The sequence below is a fragment of the Ailuropoda melanoleuca genome, chromosome 4, assembly GCF_002007445.2.
Source record: "Ailuropoda melanoleuca isolate Jingjing chromosome 4, ASM200744v2, whole genome shotgun sequence".
NCBI lineage: Eukaryota > Metazoa > Chordata > Mammalia > Carnivora > Ursidae > Ailuropoda > Ailuropoda melanoleuca.
Genome location: NC_048221.1, coordinates 138,612,563 through 138,636,651, shown reverse-complemented (window position 1 = coordinate 138,636,651; position 24,089 = coordinate 138,612,563). Strand labels below are relative to the sequence as shown.

The following is a 24,089-nucleotide window of genomic DNA, read 5'->3' as shown; positions in this document are numbered from 1 at the left end:
GCGATATGCACCAGTCACAGCCTCGTAGGGTCAGGAGGACACACGCTATAGCCCATTTCATACAACCCAACAAGAGGCTCTCACATAAAGCTGTCAGGCCAGTTGGCTCCCGTACAAATCTAAGCTAAAGAGACTTGCCTAATAGCATCGGTACACGGGGAGCGCTCGGGGAGATGTCAGGTGTTGCTACCCCAGGGCTGCAGTTGGAGGTGGCGGTGCTCAGAGAGACGTTATCTAATGGAATAACAGAACACTTACAACATCTTTAAACATCTGCTTGCCGAGAGGTCATAGCACGGATGAGTCAAAGGATGAAAGTGGTAGGATGGCTCCCCTGAGAAAGGATGCCTGTCCTGTGCTCTTCAGATGGAGGCCCCGTAGCCCCTCTCCCTTGCCTCCCTCCCATCACAGGCCTTGTGACAGGTACCATCTCCCCCAGCTCCTAAAGTATCTTCATGCTGCTTTCTGGCTTTCTGGAAGGATTTGGACGGCATTGTGATGTGTGTACTTTTGAACATTGTAATTCTGTATTGTTAAAATCTAGCACTTAATAAAATAACCATGACTGCTTATTTGCAATGAGTCTTGATGTTCTGGAAGGTTCCTTCTTATAAATGGAAGCTGGTTCTTATAAATATTTGGTTAATTAGCTGAACTATCAGAAATAAATCGTTTGCTCTCAGTTTTTACGGTGGTTAACAGTTTGTGAAGCAATTTTTACATACATTAGCCAGCGGCTGGAACATTATCAGTGCATATAAAAGTTTATGGAATTGAGAACTGAGATATCCAATCTGATTTTCACAAGGGCCTATGAGGGCTTAGATTTTTGTTGGCAGGAGGGGCTGCCTTTTTTTTTTTTTTTTTAAGATTTCATTTGTTTATTTGAGAGAGAGAGCACAAGCAAGGGGAAGGGGTAGAGGGAGAGGGAGAGGGAGAAGCCGACTCCCATGGAGCAGGGAGCTTGACTCAGGGCTGGGTCCCAAGGACTCAGGGATCATGACCTGAGCCGAAAGCAGATGCTTAACTGACTGAGCCACCCAGGCCCCCGGGGCTGCCTTTTTAAAACGAAAATCTCATGTGCCCATAGTGAACAAATTTGGTCACTACAGCAGCTTATACAATCTCCGGGAAACTTCCCACCATTTCATAGAGCCCCACACTCTCCAGATGTAACCACTGTCTATAGTCTTCTATACATCCACCCAGAAATTTTTCATCTACACAAACACATATAAATACCTCTTTGCAAAGAATAAATGTCTATCATCATCACGAGTTTTTGTCTTTTTGTTCAAATCAGATCATGTACCATGTCCTATTTTCCACACAAAATGTGCCTTACTCATTTTGAGGGCAGTATAATATTCCGTTATATGATGTATCATAATTTACCTACCAAGCTTCTAGTTTATCACATTACGAATCTTGCTGTAAGTGAGCAACCTTGCTCACCCACCTTTGCTCGCATTGCCAGAGTCTATTTGCAGGATAAATCTCCAGAATTAGAAATGGAAGCCTCAAAATATACTCACTTATGATATGGATATTGAACGTAAAATCGCCACCAAAGAAAGTTAAATCTGGACCAATTTACACAAGTCTGGGGACCACGACCACGAGTGTTTGAGAACCGTATTTCTTCACAGTCTTGTCAGTCCTGCAGATGGATGGCCAAGCTGGCTCGTCCTGGCCAACATAAATCGGTGAAGAGGAGCGTCTTTTCACATATTCCCAAGTTACTGGCTGTTCATTTGGTGAAGTACGACTAGGTTGACAGAAGTGGAGAAGTGCAACTTTCCACTGTTTCTCTCATAGCCGAGGAGCAGACACCTATCCTGATGTCCGCTCCAAGCTAATAACTCACGAGAACTCGAACGGAGGGGTCCACAAACAACCCCACCTTCATTTTCAGGCCAAAACGTTTTCTACTAAACCCCTCTGCACACGGGACATCTGAAAAGAGAAGAAATGGCATCGAGTTGTCTGGTAACTGGACGGAACACCACCTCTCTGGGCTTCCCGTCCTTCCCCAAGAGAGAGGGGCCAGTTACGCAAGTGTCCGCTACCCTTCATCATAGGCACCCCGTTTCGGCGAGCAGAAGACATTGGGTGGGGGAGGCCTTTGGAATCATTGTGTCTTCTCCTCCCAACAGTGTAGGATTTGTCTTCTTTTGTTTTGTTTGTCCTGCTTGTCCTTTTCACATTGTAATCTTCATTCCACCTGGATGATAACATTCATGTGGTTGGAATCTCAAAACAATATAACCAGGTAAACTTTGAGAAATCTGTTTCCACCTCATGCCTGATCACCACCTCCTCCCCCCACCTCATTCCTCCCCTCATAGTTTCTCATCCCTTTATTGTTAATAGTTTTTACATTAATAGGGTTTTCTCTCATTTTCCAAATTTCAAAATATGTAATAGTGCTTTGGGTTTTCCAAAGATCTCTGACAACTCCACCCCACTGCCCCGCCTTGGAAGGCACTTTCTCTCTTTCTTTTATAAAACCCTGGATGAGAGACCTCCAAAGTCCCGCCCAGAACTAAGAGCACGGGATAAAAGAAAAGGAACCAGAGTTCATCAGCTATTAAAAAAATTGTTTAGGGGCACCTGGGTGGCACAGCGGTTAAGCGTCTGCCTTCGGCTCACGGCGTGATCCCAGCGTTGTGGGATCGAGCCCCACATCAGGCTCCTCTGCTATGAGCCTGCTTCTTCCTCTCCCACTCCCCCTGCTTGTGTTCCCTCTCTCGCTGGCTGTCTCTATCTCTGTCGAATAAATAAATAAAATCTTTAAAAAAAAATTGTTTAAAGGGGCGCCCGGGTGGTGGTGCAGAGGGTTGGGCATCCAACTCTTGGTTTCTGCTGGGGTCATGGTCCCGGGGTCATGGGATCGAGCCCTGCATTGGGCTCCATGCTCAGCTCAGAGTCTGCTTAAGATTCTCTTCTCCCTCTGCCTTTCCCCCTTGGTCTTATTCTCTCTCTCTCTCTCAATGGGTAAATAAATCTTTAAAAAAAGAAATTGTTTCGGGGCGCCTGGGTGGCACAGCAGTTGGGCGTCTGCCTTCGGCTCAGGGCGTGATCCCGGCATTGCGGGATCGAGCCCCACATCGGGCTCTTCTGCAATGAGCCTGCTTCTTCCTCTCCCACTCCCCCTGCTTGTGTTCCCTCTCTCATTGGCTGTCTCTATCTCTGTTGAATAAATAAATAAATAAATAATCTTAAAAAAAAAAAAAAGAAATTGTTTCTAAGTGCCCATTTTTCCCAGTAAGGAAATTGTTACTTGGTATGTGGGTGCCTCATCCCTGACCGTATTCAAGAAGAGGCAGTAAGGGACATTGCAGAGATCCCTGCACTTGTCGGAAGAAAGGAGCATTAGGTTTCATCCACATCCACAATTCCATGCTGAAATTCATTTATTCACATATTCAACAAGCATATAGAAAGCTTTCTTTATGCCTAGCAACATGCTAGGAATCGCCCACAGAAAGCTGAATCCCAGCTCTTTTCCTGCATTCGGGGTGTTACAGTCTGATAGACAATACGTACCAAGTCTGGGGCTGTCATACTCAGTTGGGCAAGTGCTGCAATGTGCAAATTTCCCATCGTGGAGGCCCTGAGGCAGACAGATAACCAGTTATCAGACAGACAGACACATACAAAAAAGACCGTCATTAGATGCTGAGAGTCCATGGAAAGGGTCGGGTGTGGAGCAGAATGTAACAGGAACAGAGCCTGGAGGAGAGGGCTCTTGGCTGAATCCTGAGCGACAGCCTCTCTTCATCCACATGCCTGAGTGGCCTCCCTGCTTATCAGGTGCCAGCAAGGTGGGATTGATGGTTCTCAGAAGGGACAGGCACTGCTGGATTCAGGAGCTGTGATAAGAGACCTGCGTTCTCTTCTGGGCTTTGCCTCTGAATGACTTCAGCCTACGGCAGCCACTCAGCTTCCCTTCCACAGCCTTCTCAATGATCCCTGGTCCTCCTCACCTTGTGCAGGTGTCCGAAATATGCACAGGGCTCTAAAGGCCCAGTAAAAATCCATGATGGTCCACCACCCAGGCCCTGCTGAAGGAGGAAAAAAGCAAAAATTCTATGAGAATTCTAGGAGAATTATTGGAAGGTCAGAGGAAGGAAATCCCAAACCACTGCAGAGCCTATGGTCCATCGAGACTTGCCCCACACTGAGAATTTATCCCAAGATGCTGCAGAAGGCACAGAGTGGAGAAATGGAAACAAAACCCATTGACATCTCATCTATGCTAGATGCTGTATGTCCATTATTCTATGTTAGAGGTTTCAAACAACTGTATGGGCTGAACTGTGTCCCTCCCAAATTCCTAATCCCCACTCCCTCAGAATGTGACTGTATTTGGAGAGAGAACCTTTCAAGAGGTAATTTAGATAAAATGAGGTCATCAGAGTGGGCCCTAATCCAATACGACTGGTGTCCTTACAGTAAGAGGAAATTAGGACACAGATTCGCACAGACCACGTGAGGACACAGAGAGAAGGTGGCCATCCACAAGACAAGGAGAGAGGCCACAGGAGAGACCAACCCTGGTGACACCTTGATCATGGACTTCCAGCCCCCACAAGTGTGAGACAATACATTTCCGTGTTTAAGCCCCCAGCCCGTAGTATGCCGTTACGGCAGTGCTAGCAAACTAATAAACTATTATGTATCACCTCCTTCCTTTTTATCTCTTCTTTGAGCCATCAGTGGCTGCCCCCATTCTAAAAGTAGATTAAAAGTCCTTAGAAGAGGAAGCCATAGGCTGTGTGTGTGTCTCACACACGTGCAAACACCAATGCACACACACATCCCTCCCTCAGTAAAGTTCGCTCCTATCCATTCAAGCGCTGGCTCTCGTCCACGGTAAATCCTGACTGATGCACCACCTTAAAAAAAGAGAGCAGTCTCGATATCTTTCTCCTTTCCTCCTCAATGCCCACTTCCACCTGCCCTCCTACCCCACCCCAGGGAAAGCTTGACCCCAGGTCATGGCACACTTGACCAAAAATGGCCATAGCCGCGTATTTGGAGGAGATAATAAATTTCCCTTTCCTTTTCAATAAATAACGATGTGGCTATGACTTTAGGGGCAGGTTCCTGCCTTGAGCAGAATGTGTCCACGCTTCTGTGTCCAGCCAGCTCCGAGGACACGTGTCTGGTAGGCGGCACTCACCGGGTGGCTTCCAAGCGGGCTGGGTCCTTGGACAAGGCCAGATGGAGTGGGGTGCCAAGCTGGGCCAGCCCCTCCTCTGCAGCAGGGCAGAGAGCCCCACGGCTCTTTCCAAAGCACCCTTAACGCCTTTTCCTCACAGAAGAACACCTCAGCTGAGCCAGGAGCTCGGAAGTGTCAAGACTCGGAGGCCATGTTTGTTCACAGCAAGAAGACGCTGTCCTGCAAACAAGGGTCAGAGACGGGCCAAAAGTGGATCTACAAACCAAAGTATTTTGTGATGGCTTTTTCCCCTTTTTAAGGTTTCAAAAGATGTCATTTATAGTCCAAGCTATAATGTGGGCTTCTCCCTTTCTGTATAACTGTACCTGATGAAAACTCTTCCTCCGTCCAGTGAAAACCCTTGAAAAAACACACCATAAAAATAAATCTTTATTTTTCATGATGTTATCTTATTGAAAAAACAGTACAATAAAAGGATAAAATAAGCATCCAAGACTAAAGTTGCCCTGCAGCCCATTCCTTAATAAAAATTAACGTTTCTCTTTATTCAAATGATTCTTGTCCATATGCACACTGAGTTTTCACATACAAGAAAGAACATTAAATAGTAAATAACAAGTGGTTTGTTTTTTCTCTTCATAACAAATGTGTTTGCCTTGGAAGGACATGTAGGTACTAATATGAAAATGAGCAGAAAGCATAAAGGGTGTGAGTCATGGAGCCATCAGCTGTCATCAGACGGCCCGGGGCCTAAGAATGAGTTCCTGCTATGCTGGCTTGTCACACTCGAGGCAACACCACCACCAGCTCCAGAACTGGTCACCAGAGTCCCTTACAACATGGTCAGCACTCTGCCTTCCAAGACACTATGCCATACGTGCTCCCACCGGGTTACAAACTTGGGTTGGTAAGCGTGGTCCTACTTGAGGAAAGCTCACCCCTGACATCAGAAACTTCCCCTTGCATGCGTCCCTTCTCTCCTCACCCATATCTGCTCTGGATGAGTCATTCGGCCAGCAAGCCAATTCGAGAGGACTCGAGGCTAATTCCATCCTTTCCAGGACAAGTGGTTTCCAAGTGCCCTTTTCTCCAGCACGCTGTAGGGAGCAGCAGCACATAGCTCAGGTTGGGAGGGCCAAGCTGACTCTGCGGCCTCTCCCGGCGCCTGCTCCTGGGCTGGATTTTCCCCGGGAGAGGCTCTGTCCGGCCCTCTGCTGTGGTGTGGACAGCAGTCTGGCAGTGACGCCGCCGCCGGACACCCACTGACCCACTTACCGCTCCTCCCCGCTCCGCCCCAGGGCTGCGCAGAGCCCCGCCTCGTGCTCCTGGCTCCTTGAACAGTCCCTGTGCAGGGGGCTGCAGCCCAGATGCCTGGCTCCATGCCCCACTTGCAGACCCGCTCCAGCCTCCTCCCTGGGGACTGGCCCTTTGTCTCTTCTCCAGGCCAAGTCTTCAGCATGACTCACCCCCTAGCTCGGCAGGAGCTCCCACTGCAGCCCCCAGACTCCTCACAGTGGGGGGAGAGGAGGGACGGGGAGGGGGACAGAGAGGGATACGACAGTCGCCCTCAACCACATTCTAGGGCCGATGGCCAATTCCAGATCATCACAGATCAAGTCAGAACTGTGAAGTACGAGCCTCAAGAAAGGGGTAAACCTTTCACACCATGACTCCAGAACTCAGAGGTATTCCACAGTGTTCCCCAGGAACTTTTTCATTAGGCGCCCTACACCCTAGAATCGCCCAAATAATGCTGGCACAAGGCCAAACACGCACACAGACAAATGCACACAGGCAGACACATACACCTCACCCAGAGACACACACTCCGAGATGGACACACACTAACACCCTGGTCAAACTACATGCACTCATGTGTCCAGAAATTGCAATATTCGATAAGGAAAAGGAAATTAAACGCTTCTGATTAACCAGAGGAGGCGTGAGGGGGTGGAGGACATTCGCCCAAATACGAGACTAAGTGTTAAATTTGCTCAAGGGAACCTCAGGCCCTGCCATCAGCATCACCCAAGTGCCGCCCACACTCCTCCCTCCTTCTCTCCTTATCTCCCTCACCCAGAAGACACGGATGTCTTGGCACGCGGTTATCAGTCTCCTAGGGAAACTGTCTGACTACTTGAGACACAGCTGGCACTTGGGACCCCTGGGCCATGGAGAAGAGGGTGCGGAGGGGCTGACTCTGGACCCGGGTTGCAGAGGCTGCCCTTGGAGCAGGTGGGGGACCCCTCGCGTCCTGGGCCAATTTGCGACCAGAAGGTAAGAGAGCGTGTGTGGAAGTGTGGACCATGTGCACACGAGCCCTGGTGCATCACATGATGTGTGGCCACACATGAGCACGTGTGCGGCGAGTGTGTAAGCATGTGTGTGGGACACTATGAACAATCGCGTGCATGAAGAGTGTGTGATGTGCGCTTGACAACTGTTGTGTGTGTGATGCGTTGAAGGGAGGCGCAGGTGGAGGGGTTGGGGCGTCCATCTCCAAGTGGGGGATCACTGCACAGCAGGACAGGGGGGTCAGAGAAATGGCCCCTGTGTCCTAGCACGTTGGCAGATTGCCAAGGCCTGGAGAGGACCATCAGGGATCCCCCAGCCTGAGAACAGCAGAGCCAAAGCGAGAATCAACTGAGATAAACCACACGGAGAATCAAGGTCAGAGCAAAGTCCCATTAGCCGACCACAGGCCCATGAAGACCAAGCACAATTAGCAGAGCAGTGAGGGGCACAGAGACAAATCTGATTCCCTAGTCAGGGGCAAGAACTCAGACCTATCAGTGACTCCCAAGGGCATGCAGTCCTTTGGCTCTGGCCGCGGAAGAGTGGGTCAGACCCCAGCCCGCCTCACCAGAGCTGTGGGACCCTGTTCCAGTTGGTCCACGCAGTCAGGTCACCTTGGACACAAACCAGACTTCCCTCGGACAACGGTCAGGAGAATGGGCTCGCGTCCACCAAGGCACTCTGTGACCACCACGTGCTGTGTAATCACTAGTCCCCATTTCCAGAAAGGACCTGCAGCAGCTCCTGGCAGAGAAAGCAGCCCTGGTGAGCCTGGGGCGTGAGACAGCCAACACGTCGAGGAGCTTAAGGACCTGGAGGAGCAGCCAGCAGGCGAGGCAGCTCAGTGCACAACGTACCGTGGATATACAACATCCCGTGAACCTACGATACACGGTGGGTAGACTATGTAAGACCAGCATACAATACACAAAACACAGTGGAGATACAGCTTTGCCCTGCTATCCGAAAGTAGAGCGCTCCTATGAAAACGTTCATAAGCCAAAATGGCATAAAGCAAAGAAGTGATTACCATTAACTGATATGGAAAAATTGTTGAGCGTTCCCAGACCCCAAAAATCACCTCTCTTAGGCTTTTCTGATACCTTAGAACACATCTTGCAAACAGATGCACAAAATAAATCAAGATAAATCACAGATGCTCACAGACACAGATCCAAGCTCTGGAGGCTAGACGCTGAGACGCCGAGTGTGGGTCCTGGGGAAGGCGCTTGGTGGGGCCACTCTCGCTGCTCTTCTGATTTCTTTCAGTTAACAAGAAAAGTACTAATGTACATCTTTCATTGAGCAGGGGATCCCTTTACAATATCCGACGAAGGCCTGAACCCGGGGGTGGGAGCAGAACGAGAGGGGCAGGCAGAGGTGTCGCCAGACAGACATATCCAGGACAGGGTCAGCGGCAGGATGTGGGGCTTCAGTCGTCTCCAATTTGGGAGACAGCCAGGGCCATGGTGCCATCTGCAAGATATGAGGGTGCCACTCTAGAGACAAGTCAACTCTCCCCGCAATGTTGTGTCTGCCTCCTCCTGGCAGCCTTCCCGGGAGCCCATCTCAGGCTCTGGGTCCCTGCTCCCACCACTGTGGGTAAGGAGAATCCACAGAGGCATCCCCTGCACACAGGTGAGCTGGTTTGCAGGAAAACATATATTGTTCTTTCCACTCCGGAGGAAGAACCAGAAAGGACCCCATTTCCCGCCTCCGCAGTGTGGGGGGCCGGGGTCAGAGAGTCTGGCACTGGGCTGCGAGTGCTCCCGAGGCAGACCACGTTGGGGAAGCCAGAGTGCAAGTCCATGCGGAGCAGCAGGGAGGGCCTGGACTCAGACAGACGCAGGTGCCCACGTGGGAGGCAGGATGAGAGAGAGGAGGAACCCTGGAAAGGAGGAAACCTTTCTGGCCCGGAAACCTGCTATCTCCCTGCTATCTCCCAGGCAGATGCCACTCTCATGGGGACCAATCCCAGGGGCAGGGCTACCTTCTGTGTTTCCAGGTGAAAACCTTTCTTCCTCAATCAGGTCTGCAGGAGCTGATCAGAATCCAAACTCCTGGGGCTGGGACCACCCTCTACCCATGCCTCCAAACAGAGGCCGAGGATCTGGGCTCTTTGAACAACCAAAGGAAGCAACATCAGGGGCCAAACCCATGCTGGTTCTTCTCACCGGCTTCCAGCGGAGGCTGCCCCTCGCTGTTATTAACTTTCCAAGAAAGCCTCTTCCTTTCTTACAAAGTTCCCCCAGGAGCGGGACTCCTCCTTCTCCTCCCAACCCAGCAAACCTTCTCGTGGCCAAAGCACCCTGACTTGGTGGGAGGGTCCCACGGTGACCACAGGAGAGCAGGTTTCCTGATTCTGAGGTTTGGAGCACCAAACCTGCCCCAAGCCCGGCTTAATTGGAAATGACTGACAGAACATTCTAGACCCCAAGAGCTCTCAGGACAGCAGTGGATTCTCATCAAAGGTCTTGGGTGTTGAGTCCCCCCATCGTGGCTGAGATGGGCACATCATGTACTAGGTGAATCCACTTCCCTCAGGGATGAGAACCCAGGCAGCTGAAGGAATTTACCACGATAACTGAGAAACTGGACACACTTGTCACACTCAGAAATCCCCAGAGACCCGCATTTGCAGTGACTGTTGGCCATCTATAGACATTGGGGTTGGGAGGCTGTGGGCTGGTTGCAAATTTATGGTTACAGAACAATAAAATGAGGAGAAACTTCATCTCTGGAAGAACATGCATGGGAAAAAAATAGGATGACTTTTTTTGAACTTGGAAACTATGTCACGTCTCTCTGTGCTCTTTAAACATTTCACAATTCAGAGACCGTGAGCATCAGTCCTTCTAATATAGTATAGCCTCATTATTCTGTTTTATTAAAGATAATTTTTGAAACTTCACTCTCTGAGAAGAAATGGATGCATGAGAAATATGCAGTCCACATGGAGAACAAAGAATCATTCTTCAATTTATATTTAAAAATTAAAAGTAGCAATAAAATAGAAGGTATCTTTACCCTCCCCCGACTCAAGAACCATTCACCTGGACTCTTTGAGGAAACATTTTAAAAGATTTGTGGGAGTGGAAGTGTGCTTGCCTGGACTGGATCTTCACACACTTGAAGGCAGAGCAAATTGTTACAACCCTTTCCAGAAGCAATGGAACCATATGTATACCCTCAAAATGTTTTAAACATTTGACCCAGAAATCAATCTGCTGGGAACCTGCCCTAAGGAAACAATTCAGAAGAACAAAAATGCTATATGCACAAATACATCTCCTCTAGGGGCGCCTGGGTGGCTCAGTTGGTTAAGCATCTGCCTTTGGCTCAGGGCATGATCCCAGGATCCTGGGATCAAATCCCTCATAGGGCTTCCTCCACAGCAGGGGTCTGCTTCTCCCTCTGCCCCCCACCCCTCTCATGGTCTCTCTCACTCCCTCTCTCCCTCTCACAAAAATAAACAAAATCTTTTAAAAAATATGTTCACTGCGGCGTTTTCTATATGTTAAATGTTGAACACAACTGAAGTATTCAACATCCAGACATCATAAGTAAATTACGTCACATCAAATCAATGGAATATTATACAGTGATTAAAATTATAACTCTAGTAACAAAGAAAACGTTCTTGGTATTATTGTATGAAAACCTACAGAAAATATGTGACTGTTGGACAAGGTCAAGAAGGCACTTTCCCAAAATGAAAGCAGTATCAAGTTCATTTTCTTTTTACCTGATTAACTGTCCTGCATTTTATTCCAGAATATTCTCTGTCAGGGAACCACTGTTATACTTGCTCCATTAGGACGCTGGAAATAGGACTTTACTCTTTAAAAATTATTTCTGAGAATTTATTCTAAAGAAATTATCACACATTCATTGCTGTACTACTTCTGGTTTTTTAGATGAGAATAATCCAAATAACCAATAATAAAGAATAAAACAAATCACATGTTTCCAGGGGCACCTGGGGGGCTCAGTCAGTTGAGCATCTGACTCTTGATTTTGGCTCAGATCATGATCTCAGGGTTATGAGATCCTGCTTAGTGTTGGGCTCCGTGCTCAGCAGGGAGTCTGCTTGAGATTCTCTCTCTCCCTCTCCTTCTGTCCCTCCCGTTGCTCATGCACTCTCTCTTTCTCTCTCAAAATAAAAAATCATAGGTACCCAAACCATGGAACATTGTGTCTCTAATCAAAACTGTGACATAGAGAAATGTTTCAGATATATTAGATGAATAAAGCAAATTGCAAAATTGATCTTAAAGTCTGATTCCTCTTTTGTAAAATTATATATTTTGTCTTTAATTTTAATTTCTTAACTTTTTTCTTTTATATAATAAAATTGAAAATGGAAGAAGTGTTCTCACAGCTGAGCCTAATAATTTAAGCATAAAAATGTCTTAGAGTTAAGAGCTAAAACTTTAAATCTCTTAGAAGAAAACATAGCTATACGTCTCCATGACCTTGTATCCGGCAGTGATTTCTCACATGTGACAGCAAGAGTGCAAACAAGCAAAAAAAAAATTAAAAATAGGTAAACTGTACTTCATCAAAACTAAAAACTTGTGTGACAAAGGACACCAACAAGAACATGAAAAGGGAACCCATGGACCAGGAGAAGATATTTGCAGATCATGCATCTGACAAGAATATAGTACCACAATATATCGAAGAACACTTACAATTCAAAAATGACTTGGTGGGAGGGACTTGGCTGAGGACCGGAACAGACATGTCTCCAAAGAAAACGTACCAAAGTTCAATATGCGCATGAAAAGATGCTCAATAGCATTAATCATCAGGGAGATGGTGGGGGGATGGGCATCGAGGAGGGCACTTGATACAATGAGCACTGGGTGTTATATGCAGCTGATGAATCACTAAATTTTACCCCTGAACTAATAATACACTATATGTTAACTAAACTGAATTTAAATAAAAAATTTTTTTTAATTTTTTAAAAGATGTAAAAAAGAAGAATCACAATGAGATACCCCTTCACACCCACCAGGATCCTCGAACCAAAAAGATGGACAAGAGAAAGCGTTGAGAAGGATGAGGAGAGACTGGAGCCCTCACATGTTGCTCATGGGAATGTAACAGGGTGCAGCCACTTTGGAAACCAGTTGGGCATTTCCTCAAAAAGTTAAACATCATTAGCGTATGACCCATCAATTCTCCGGCAAGATTCCTACCCAGGAGAACTGAAAACATACGTCCACACAAAAACCTATACAGGAATGTTTATAGCAATGGATTCATAATAGTCAAAAAATAGAAGCAACTCACCTGATGGACGGACACATAGAAGGTGGTACGTCCATAGTGAAAGAAACTAGACACAAAAGTCCATATAGTGCATGATTTTCTTCTAGGAAATAGAGCAAATCCACAGCCAGAAACTAGGTTAGTTGCCAGGATGCCAGGGCCTGGTGGGAAGAGAATGAAGAGTGACTGCTTATAGGTATGAGATTTCTATTGAGGATGTCGGAAATGTTCTGGAATTGGATAGTAATGATGACTGCACAATTTTATGAATATACTCAACACCACTGTGTTAGACACTTTAAAGGAGTGGATTTTAAGATGTGTGAATTACCTCTTAACTATATATATATAATATGAATGCAGTGGAATGAATCATTATTTACAGGTCATCTTAACCCCAGAGAGCAGATGCAAAGACTATACCCTCATACTTTTGAATTTCCCGCTGACAACCACAAGGAAGCGTGAAGATGCTGTCAGCAGACAGTGAGCAGAACGTTCTCTCCTTGAGTTAAGAATACAAGGCAACGTTCGCACAGAGATTTCTGATCTGTTGGTGATTTGGGAGGAAAAATCACATTGGCTTAAGGAAAATGGGACAACTACTAGGTTTATTTTTTATTTTTTTTTAAAGATTTTATTTATTTATTCGACAGAGATAGAGACAGCCAGCGAGAGAGGTAACACAAGCAGGGGGAGTGGGAGAGGAAGAAGCAGGCTCATAGCGGAGGAGCCTGATGTGGGGCTCGATCCCATAATCACGCCCTGAGCCGAAGGCAGACGCTTAACCGCTGTGCCACCTAGGCGCCCCTAGGTTTAAATACTCTAAACGAATCAAAGATTGGGATATAGAGTCAAGCGGGAATTGCCAAATCTGAATTCTTTTTTTAATCATAAACCTACACTCTTGAGCAGAGCAATTGTTGGGAGCACGGTACAGCAGCCCCAACTGCTGCTCTTGAGCCCCGGCCGGGACCGGCCACACGCTGTCCTCTCTCTCCTGCCCCGAGCCACAGACCGCTGCCTACCATACAAGGGAAGGTGCAGGGCGGCTTTCCTCAGTGGCTGACCTGGGCTGCGAGCGGATAACCAACCCTGAGACAGCCTAAAGCTCCCCCTTCGCTCTTGGCTCAGTTCGGGCTCTGAAACCTCCACTCACAGCCTGTCCTGGCACAGCGTCACGTTTAGGTGGCCGCGCTGTGTACACAGGCTGCCACAGATGCCACCGTGAACAAGACGGACTGTGCCCCGACGTGCAGGGTCCTTACCTTCTCTTCAGTTTAACCCAGAACTGACTCCAGGAGTGACGTGGGCTTCGGTAACCCAACCACAGAGAGGACAGCGGGGACAGCCAGCATCTGAGACAGAGGGGGCATGTAAGTCATCTGTCAGGTCCGGCCTGCCACCCCCGACAGCAACCGTGGTCCCAAAGTCCCCCCGGGGAAGATGGTCCTGCCATCCCTGTGGCGACACCCAGTGTGGAAGGAGCCCCACCCAGCTCCCCGCAGGCGGCCTTCCCAGCTCCAGGGCCGTGCTAACTGACCAACTGACGGGACTCTTGTGCTGGGCCGAAAGTGACTTGCTGTGACTTCCCGTGGAGGTTGGAGTCTTCTGCTCTGAAGCAGCAGGTGGAATGAGTCTCCCCTCGTTCCCATGAAAGTCCTTCCTGTATGAACAGATCAACCAGCTGGGCCATTGGTTCAGGGACACCAAGAGCAGGTGAAACCAGGTAGGAGGGACTGAGCGATACCAAATTCTAGCTTACATTTCCCTCGAGGAGCCAGACGCTTAAATTCTGTGTTGCTCACAAACAGAATACTGAATACCACTTCCCCCCCAGCACTGTGATGAGCAATGCCCTAAAGATGCCCCGTAAGGTTCAAAGCCAATCTTTCTTGGTTTTGTTTGTTTGTTTAAGAGGGGAATTCCCCGTTGCAGATGTCCGGGTTAGCGAGCTGGCCGCGGCAGAGGCTCCCCACGTTCCTCCTCCGTCCTGGCAGATGCTACGGTGGGATCCTCTCCCGTGAGACCTTCCATGTATCCTGAGGAGGGGCCACCAGCGACTACATCTTGCGTAAGAATCGTTCATAAAGGACATTGGGGGGGTGTCCACCAATGGGCCGAATCCTTTGGCCGGTAGTTCCTGTCCTGTCCCAGACAGCATCAACGGGGAGCCCTGGCAAGTCTCTTTGCCCGGGGCTGGGGCCTCAGCGCACTCCGTAAAAAGTGCTGGGGTCTGCAAATCTGTAAAAAGGCTGGGGTCTGAGACTCCCAAGGTCCCTTCTGTCCTAATCTCCTCCGCCCTCCCCGCCTGCTGATGGTGAGCTCCTCAACCTGGCCTTGGATGTGCTGAACACTTGCAACGATAAATTGTCTCGATGGCAGTGAAAAATGGGTTTGGCAGAGCCAACACCCATCACAAGTCAATGAGGAGTTGCCTGGCCAAATGAACAGCAATATAAGCAGCTTTGTTGATTTAGCAAGACAGTCTTTTCCTTTATTTCTTGTAAAGAAAAATGCCGTCATTCTTAAACTCATCTGACCGCCAGCCAAGAACCACTCACTCCACGCGGGTTCTCCCACAGCGTTATACAACTCTGGAGGAAAACTGAGGCACGGTGGGCCATGGACCAGGCCCCACTTTATCTCGGTGTGCTCACAGGAGATGCCTCATGGGTCTAGGGGCCTGGGGCTGGGGAGCGGGTGGAGAGTTGCAGTGGGAGGCGCTCGGGGGAGGGGGGGCCGTCCAGGGCAGGGAGCAGCCAGACAGCAAAGCCAGGAGGACAGGGCTTCCATCCCGATCCTCCAACTATTAGCCCTGTGACTCCAAGTGCTGGGGCACACGAAGGGGGCTGCTGCCAGGAGCCCTGAGGACACCAGCCAGGAAGCTCTGCCACTCCGGGGCCCTTTTGAAAGACACAATATCAGTGTCTTGATTGACTGAGAGTAATCACACCCTCCCAAAGCATCTCCGAGTAGCACAGCCCCGAGAGTGGACAGCAGTGGAGATGATCAGTAGAGGCTGTTAGGGCGGGAGGTTGCAGGAAAAGCCCCCAAAGAGCGAGACACAAGGGCTACGGCAGAGGGTCAAGCTGGACTGGCCCTCAGCAGCGGCGAATAGGGACACTGGAACCCAAGGCAAGGCAAGGCAAGAAGAGCCCCAGGAGGAGTCACCACGGGGGCTGGAACACAGCAGGAAGGCCAGTGAGTGCCAGGGGCCAAGGTTCGGGACATGTGCTGGCGTCAGGCGAGGGGACAGAGTGTCCTTACCTGAAGGAAATGGCTAAGCCGACTAAGCACAGAGCTGGACGGATGGACAGGAACCAGGAGTCCACCCTGCTGTCCCCTGGATTGGGTTAAACTGTCCACATCAGCCCGAGACAAGTCACTAGTCTCCGACTCGGAGCACAGGGCCAGGTACGGAGAAGGCAGCAATGACGTTTGCGGGAAGGAGGGTGCCCCCGTGGAGGAGCCAGAGCCAGCTCGGGATGACATTTAGCCAAAGGCCACTTGTCTCCATAGTCACCTCTTAGGTCCTCCCTGGCCCTCCCCATCTGCCCAAAGGGTTCCCAACGCCGCCCCTGCCTCCCAGCCTCGGAGTTCCTGGAAATCGCCTTCAGACACGGGCATTTCATGCTTTATGCTGGTCGTTTTCTACATCCATAACCGCATGTCAGCCTCGAGAAAGCCCCGTGAGGCTGGTCTTGCTACCCCATCTTCCAGACAAAGTGGCCAAGGCTGAGCAAGTTCACCGGCCAGCATGAGGTCACCGGCTAGTGAGTGGCCGAGCAGCCCTGACCCCCTCGGCGCCCTGCAGGAACACCACTGCGCGGCCTCTGCAATGGGCCGGGCACTTTACAGACACCATTTCATCAGATCCCCTCGCTGTCCCTTCGAGGCCGGAGTTACCAACTTCATTCGACACCGGGAAACACTGAGAGACTGCGTAACTTGTCTACAGTCTTCCAGGTAGATTGGGAGTGAGAAACCGATCTAGATAGGTCTGAATCCAAAGCCGGTGTTCCCCTACTCGACGATGCTACCACCAGCCACCTTCTCCGTCCCCGCCACCTGTAAGTTGTAGACACCCCCCCAAACAATTTCAGGGGACATTCTCAGCCCGCAGGCTTGGGCTGGGTACCACCGGCAACTTGAGCCTGCCAACATTTCAGGATCCGAGTGTGCCCCCTTCTCTCATGCTGATGGGGTCACCATCCCACTAACTCTGCCATGCCCCTCCCAGGTGTGTCACCACCCCAGCAGGAGCCGTAAACTGGGCACTGCAAGGTCACATGCATTTTGGAGCTTCTGTTTACCTGCCCTTTGTCCTGGGAAGGGATCCACCTCTCTGGGGAAGATCAAGGGACAAATCCCCCTGATTGCCTCTCCTCGTGACAAAACCACATACAGAATTCCCTACTGATATGATAGCTTTGGTATGCAATCGACAGAGAGAGAAAAGTTTGCGGAGAAAGAAGTTACCGCTCCTCCCCCATGAAGGCCCATCCGAGGCCCTTAGACCTACCAGGTACCTGCACCAGCACGAGGAGAAGTCCGTGCAGACCCCCTGGGCCCAGTGCCTTGGTCAACTCCACATAAACGGAAATCTTACACCTCCGGGTCACTTTCCTATCTCCTACAACAGGAGTATATTGGACCTTTGCACATTTTGAAAATATGCCAGAACATCGAATAATTTGGGCTGCTTGGGTAACAGTGAGTCTCAGTTTTTAACAAGTTTCTTTTTGGCAGATTATGCAAACGTGGTCTCACGTGGTAAAGAAGAAGAACGTCAATAAAGCCACGTTTTTGCCATAGCTTGAGACCCCTGCGCAGCCAGTGGGTATGGGTCACACGCTAACAGGCTCAGGTAAACCGAAGCCCTCTGAGCTTCCGCGAAGGCCACGGAAAGGCTCCTGTGTCCGACGGATGAGCTGGCACAGGGCCACGGGCAGGATTTCTGCAGGACCGTCGTGAGCGCTACGAGCATGAAAGGAGCCTGGGCCCCGGGCTGCAGAAGCTCAGAGCAGCAGGAGGGAGCCAGGCCAGCCTCTTCCCATGTCCTCTTGCTACCTGCGTGACCTTGGACAGGGCTGGCGTTCACCTCTGTCTCTCCAGTATCCCTCAAGTAAAGGGAGAGGAGCGGCACTGACGTCACCATGTGATGGAGGGGGCGGGAGGGAGAACGTCCGTCATGGGCTGTGTGCCCCCCCCCAAGTGCCGTGTCCAGACTGTGCTGAGCTCAGCGGTAGCTACACACAGCATTCCCCATGGGAAATTGCACCCCAATATCCGGACTCACGCAACCTCCCCCCAGATCAACAGAGGCACGCAAAAAATAAACAGATAGCTGCCGTGTCCTGGCACTGGCTCTGCACGCTCAAGGATTGCACTTGTCCCTCAGAACAACTCTCCTGCGTCTCTGGGTTGCAGTGTCGTGGCGGAGGACACAGAATCCGGAAAGTTGGGCTCCTTGCCTAAATATGAGGAAGCCAGGTTTGAAGACCAGCTTCTTCAAGTGAAGAGAAGGACGAAGATCCCACTCCCAGTAGGAGAACCCGGTCCCGCTCAGAAAGCCCCAGTACCTGCTTCTCTTCCCTTCAGCCCCGGCTGACGAGGCCAGCTGGCCCCACACGGCCACCTCCCGGGGAGGCAGGACCGGGGCCGGTGCACACCACCGAAGTCTACCACGTCAGCGCTCATTAAAGAATGGGCTGCAAGCTTCAGGCTTGTTCTTGAAGCACTGCCCACCCCAGCCGACTCCAGGGACCAGGGAAGTTACGGACGGGCTCCAGCTGGCCGAAGCCAGCTGCGATCGAGTGGGTCTGCCTCGGCGCCCACAATAAGGGTTTGGCTGTCCCGGCTGACTGTTTTTCATTCACCGGTTGGTTTGCTTTGGCTTTGATCTTTAACAGTGCATGTCTATAGAGTTCCCCTGAATAGAAAGTGCCCTTGTTCTGCTTCGAAGGCCCCAGACATCTTCCTTCCTTCAGTGCATGACCAGGAGCTCCCACCTCAGGACTCAACAGACGGGAAAAGACCAAACAACGTTTCACTGAGGAAGTTTCCAGCTGAGATGCTGCTGCTGTTGCTTTCAGAGCCCAGGAGAAATGCTTAGCTTGCCGACAGAGATAATGAAGTTTGTTGTCAAATATTGAGAAACCAGAGCGCACTAGGGATTGGTGGCCTTGAATGCCAGAGCCCTTGTGTGGCCCAGAAGCAGTGTATCATCCCAACATGATGCTGTTACTGGTTATCACAGAGCCTTGAAGCTCTAAAGACCCAGGGTGATCTAGTCCAACCCCCATGTTGGTGATAAGGAAACTGAGACCGGGGAGGCAGGGACTGGTCCAAGGTCACGGAGGTGCTGGTCACAGAGCCGAGAGTGGCAGGGGCTTCAGTCGTTGCCTGTTGTGGGCTGCCCTGTGTCACCCTGACACTCATAGGTTGAGTCCTAACCCCCATTACCTCTGAATGTACCTGTATTTGGAGACGGGTCTCTCGAAGAGGCAACAAAGGTAAAATTAGGTCATATGGGTGGGCCCTAATCCAATAGGACTGGCATCCTTAAAAGGAGATTAGGACACACAGACATAGAGAAGACCAAGTAAAGACACAGAGAGAAGGTGGCCATCTATAAGCCAAGGAGAGAGGCCTCAGGAGAGCCAGCCCTGCCAACACCTCGATCTTGGACTTCTGGCCGCCAGAACCATGAGAAACAAATTTCTGTGGTTTAAACCAGCTAGTCTTTGTTATGGCACCCCCAGGACACTAATACGGTGCCCTTCTCGGCTTCCCCATGAGAAGGCAGCCATTTAGAGAATGGGAATTTTAAAGTACATCACTTTTGTACACTTACTGAAATTAATGACATGTTGGGTGAAGCACGTTTAATTAGTAACATCTATTCGGGAGAATCCCTGGGATGTTGCTGGTATTGTGCAGATGGTGATAATAAAGTCATGGAAATGGCCTTCTGTGTGACTGGTAAGCTGTCTCCGCAATCGGTTCCCAAAGCAGCCATCCAGAATACTCCAGGCAGTGAAGACACCCCCAGAGCGACTGTCTAAGGGGATGGGTGCCCACTCTTAGGACGAGATCATTCATTTGTTTGAACAAAATACAGTGAGAGTCCCATGAGTTTATTTTCTTACCTCTTAAGCTCAGAAACGGAGCAAGAAGTGAAGGCTAGGGAGATTTCTGAGGAAACGCGGAGGCAGGCAGAGGAGAAGGCTGAAGAAGACCAGAAAACGGAACTCTCCCACGTGTGTCTGACAGAACTTTAATGACCGGTGCTCTGTGGACAGAGGGACGGACATGAAGAAGATGCCTCACAGACGCTGTTGGTGACAGAGGCCACACACATGGGCTAGAGGCCAACCTGCCTCCAACACTTGCGAGCTGTGTGAGTTTGGGCAAGTTCCCTGACCTCTCTGTGCCTCAGTTTCTCCATTATGTTTTTAAAGAGAACACACAGTAGTACCTCTCTCACAGGGCTGCTGTGAGGACCCAGTGAGTTAAACATGTAAAGCTCTTCTTAGCACAGTGACTGGCACACAACCCTGGCTCACTTTCAGTAGGAGGGTCAAGTCAGACTCCCAGAGAAGCAATTCCAAGAAAATGCAACGGGTGTTCTAATAAAGGGCTTTGGAAGCCTGGAGAAGAGACCCTCTGTCTCGGTCGTAGTGAGCTGGCTCTGACATGCAGGTCTGGGGTTATGTTCTGGAAGAGAGACCACCCATAGGTGAAATTGGGGGACTCGAGAATTACCACACCGTTTGGGGAAATGCAAGGAGCTTGTGGCCTCTGGAGTTGAGGAGGGTGGTGGGAAATGAGAGCAGAGAGGCCGAGAGGGGCCAGCCCCCAGAGGCCTCCTGGTCATTGCTCAAATAGAGAATGGACCGAACTCCCAGAGCAGGGGAGTCCCACCGCTGCAAGATTTTAAGCAGGAGGTAGTGGGGTCCACAAAAGAGAAAGAAGCTCCCGCAGCTCTGAGGAAGCCCATCAGAAGGAAAGGGACCGCATGCAGGGAGAGACGTCTGGGCACTCCCCACAGGCCCAGGTAGAGATGGCAGGGGCTGAGACGAAGGCCACAGTCGTGAAGTTGAGGGCAGAGGGATGGGAGGCACGCCGAGGCAAGGCCAGGGGCACCAGCTCATTCCCTCCCCCAGAGCACACAAGGCAGGTGGCCTGGGGGCCATGAGACTGAGTTCTGGTCAGTGGGATGGAGCAGAGGTGACATAAGCCTCTTCTAGGCTTCTCGAAGGATCCTCTGGTCTGCTCTTGCCCTTCTGCAGCAATCTGAGAAGGCGTGAGCTCTGGGTGGCGTAGCTTCAGCTGGAACCACCCCTGATGGGCCACCTGGAGGAGAGCTGCTGGGAGTCAGGCCCAAGCCACGTCAGACTGCGTGCGGGCAAGAAACACATGTTTACTGTAGTAAGCCACGGAGCTCTCGGGGATTTCTATCACACAGCAGAGCCCACCTGACCGCGCCGGGGGATCAGAGCACTGGTCACTGGACGGGGCTGAGGACACAGGCGAGTCCAGGATGAGCACGCGGGCAGCTGGGTGAAGGTGGCACTGCTAAGTCCAGCCAGAGATGCGAGATGCTAAGTCTCCGCTTATACCTTAGACATAAGTGTTCAGGAGCTTCTGGCGAGAAGCAGATGACGACCGGCCATGTGTATGTGAAACAACATCTAAGAAAAGCCTAGAACCACAGCTGCAGGCTGGAGGGGCATTGGCTCCAGGTGGGAGCTGAAGGCCTGCAGGAGGAAGGAGAACGTCTGGGCGTGCCTGTGGTGCCAGGAGCGGGGAACGCTAAGAGCTAAAGAAAAGAAGAGGATGGAAGAAGGGCCGTCAGCCGGCACAAGAGGGAGCCGAGAGAGGTGTACCTGATGGAAGACATCGAACACAAAGCAGGACAGAGCATGGCAGGAGCCGTGAAGGGAACCAACAGACCCCCAGCACCCCCCCAGGGGGGGTCTCAGTGCCCCAGGTGGCGGCCGGCTGCAGACGCTGCCCCCTCTCCAGGGCACCCGCAGGTGCCAGAAACTGCTCAGCCCGAAATCCAGGGACAGAGTCTGAGGCAACGCGGGACCGGATTCAGCCAACCAGTAACCCTCGCGCAGGGAGATAGCAGGTGTTTACAACAGTCCGCGCCCTTGGGGCGCTAGCGGTCGGAGCGGTGAGATAAGGCAGGTTCAGAAATAACTCGCTGGAGGCAGATGGGGCTAAGTGCCCCCGAGACCAGCAGATAATGCACTGAGGGGCTTCCACAGGGCGATTACTTCCAGCTGGAAGAGATCTGGAAAGAACCATTTGAGGCAGGGCCCTTGAGGTCTAGGCCTAATCGCTGCATGCCAGTGTCACTTCCAGTTCTGGAATGATGGTGTCTCTCCTTCATCTCACTTAACTTAGCTGCGGCTGCCGCCACGGTGAGTGTTCTTGGACTGAACGCCCCGTGTTCCTTGCGCGAGCAATAGCATCACGCGTGGAATGTGGTCAGCAGAGCAGACTCGTGGGTCTCCATGGCACTGCTGGGATGGCAGGAGCAAAAGGTGCCCGAGCAGGACCCCAGGATGAAGTGAATATTTACGTCGCATGCAGTGGGCCAGACTGGCGAGGACCTCGGTACCGGCTTTCATGATTACAGGCCATGCTCTTCATCTCGGCCCCGGCTGCTGTAACCGGACGCCGCAGACAAGACGGCCTAACCGAACAGCTGTTGGCCGCAGTTCAGGGGCTGGAAGCGATTAGGGCAGCAGTGTAGCCGGGTGCCGGTGAAGGCCATCATCCTGGCTGACAGACGCCACTTCCTTGCCCTGTCCTCACAGGGTGCAGCAGGGATCGCCTCATTGTGCCTCTTTTTATAAAGGTACTAACCCCGTTCATGGGGGTGCCACCCTCACCACCTCATCAGCTCCCAAAGGCCCCACCTCCAAATACCATCTCATGGAGGGTTAGGACTTCAACACATGAACTGCAGGGGTCCCAAACCTTCAGTCCCTAGCACTCCTTGATAAACTCCCCCCTGCTGGCTAATGAGAACTCCAAGAGGGAAGCTTCACTTCCCAGAGCTTCCAGATGGTCAATAAATTCAGAGCACAAAGGACATCAGTATCTTTTCTAAAAAAGAGAAGCAGTTCACATAGTGAACAGACAGCTGTTTATTTATAGGAACAAGTCAATTTTTGAAAGTAAAACTGAAATGGACACAAAAATCAATACCTTTTTTAAGTATTTTTTTAAGATTTATTTATTCATTTTTAGAGAGAGAGGGTGAGAGAGCGCAAGCAGGGGGAGGGGCAGAGGGAAAGAATCTCAAACAGACTCCCCAGCCCTGAGGTCACAATCTGAGCCGAAATCAAGAGTTGGCCACGCAACTGACTGAGCCATCCAGGCACCCCAATTTCTGAAAGTATTTTTCTGGGGCGTCTGGGTGGCTCGGTCTGCCTTTGGCTCCCTGCTCAGAGAGGAGTCTCCTTCTCCCTCTCCCTGCCTCCCGCTCGTGCTCTCTTTCTCAAATAAATAAATAAAATCTTTTTTTAAAAAGTATTTTTGCATTTCTTAACTTGACTTCTTCTCACTCTACCTTTTGGAGTCCCAGGTAAGAAACTCAAAACATAATGTTTGGGATCGACCTAAAGTCACATAGCCAATTGTAGAGAGACAGGCTTGTTCCTGAAACAGCTCTGTGTGAAAGATGCTCATCATTCTAGAATAATAGCTCTAGTTGACTCTTGAGGACGAGGCTCCGAGAAAGGGGCTCAGTAACTCCTAGGCATTACTACTTTTCCACTGTGTGCACCGGCCTCCCTAGGACAATGACCACATCCAGGGTTGAATTCTCGAGCCAGAGCCTCAACAAGGCCTGTGGACCAGGAGTGGAGGAGGAGGGAGGCTTGCGATTGCTCACCTTCCTCTGTCATCATGGGAGCCTAATGGAATATCACAAACGGTGGGAGCTGAGCTTAGCATAAGGAGCTTGCCAGAGTTGGAAACCACAGTCCCCAGGAGGGTCTCCCCAAGAAATCAAACCCCACTTTCAGCCAATGGAAACTTCCTGCTTTATACTCTCTGGGTGCTGGGTGCTGGCATCTCCCCACGCCCAACTCTGAACTTTTTTTTTTTTTTAAAGATTTTATTTATTTATTTGACAGGGATAGAGACAGCCAGCGAGAGAGGGAACACAAGCAGGGGGAGTGGGAGAGGAAGAAGCAGGCTCATAGCGGAGGAGCCTGACGTGGGGCTCGATCCCATAACGCCGGGATCATGCCCTGAGCCGAAGGCAGACGCTTAACCGCTGTGCCACCCAGGCGCCCCT

At 50.6% G+C, this 24,089-nt stretch overlaps 3 long non-coding RNA genes across 3 annotated transcripts; 1 reads left to right on the top strand and 2 right to left on the bottom strand.

Moving 5' to 3' along the window:
- Window positions 1–996: 996 nt before the first annotated feature.
- On the bottom strand, window positions 997–5,470 carry LOC109490234. Its single transcript, XR_002143521.2, has 4 exons — window positions 5,189–5,470; window positions 3,990–4,067; window positions 3,550–3,616; window positions 997–2,224 (listed from the first exon to the last, which is right to left on the bottom strand). It is a non-coding gene; the product is annotated as an uncharacterized LOC109490234 (long non-coding RNA).
- A 1,466-nt stretch (window positions 5,471–6,936) lies between these two features.
- On the top strand, window positions 6,937–10,865 carry LOC117802063. Its single transcript, XR_004625098.1, has 3 exons — window positions 6,937–7,465; window positions 8,209–8,377; window positions 9,514–10,865. It is a non-coding gene; the product is annotated as an uncharacterized LOC117802063 (long non-coding RNA).
- Window positions 8,851–18,476, bottom strand: LOC117802064. The gene is made up of 5 exons (XR_004625099.1): window positions 18,349–18,476; window positions 14,307–14,429; window positions 14,032–14,121; window positions 12,785–12,924; window positions 8,851–8,959 (listed from the first exon to the last, which is right to left on the bottom strand). It is a non-coding gene; the product is annotated as an uncharacterized LOC117802064 (long non-coding RNA).
- Window positions 18,477–24,089: the final 5,613 nt, after the last annotated feature.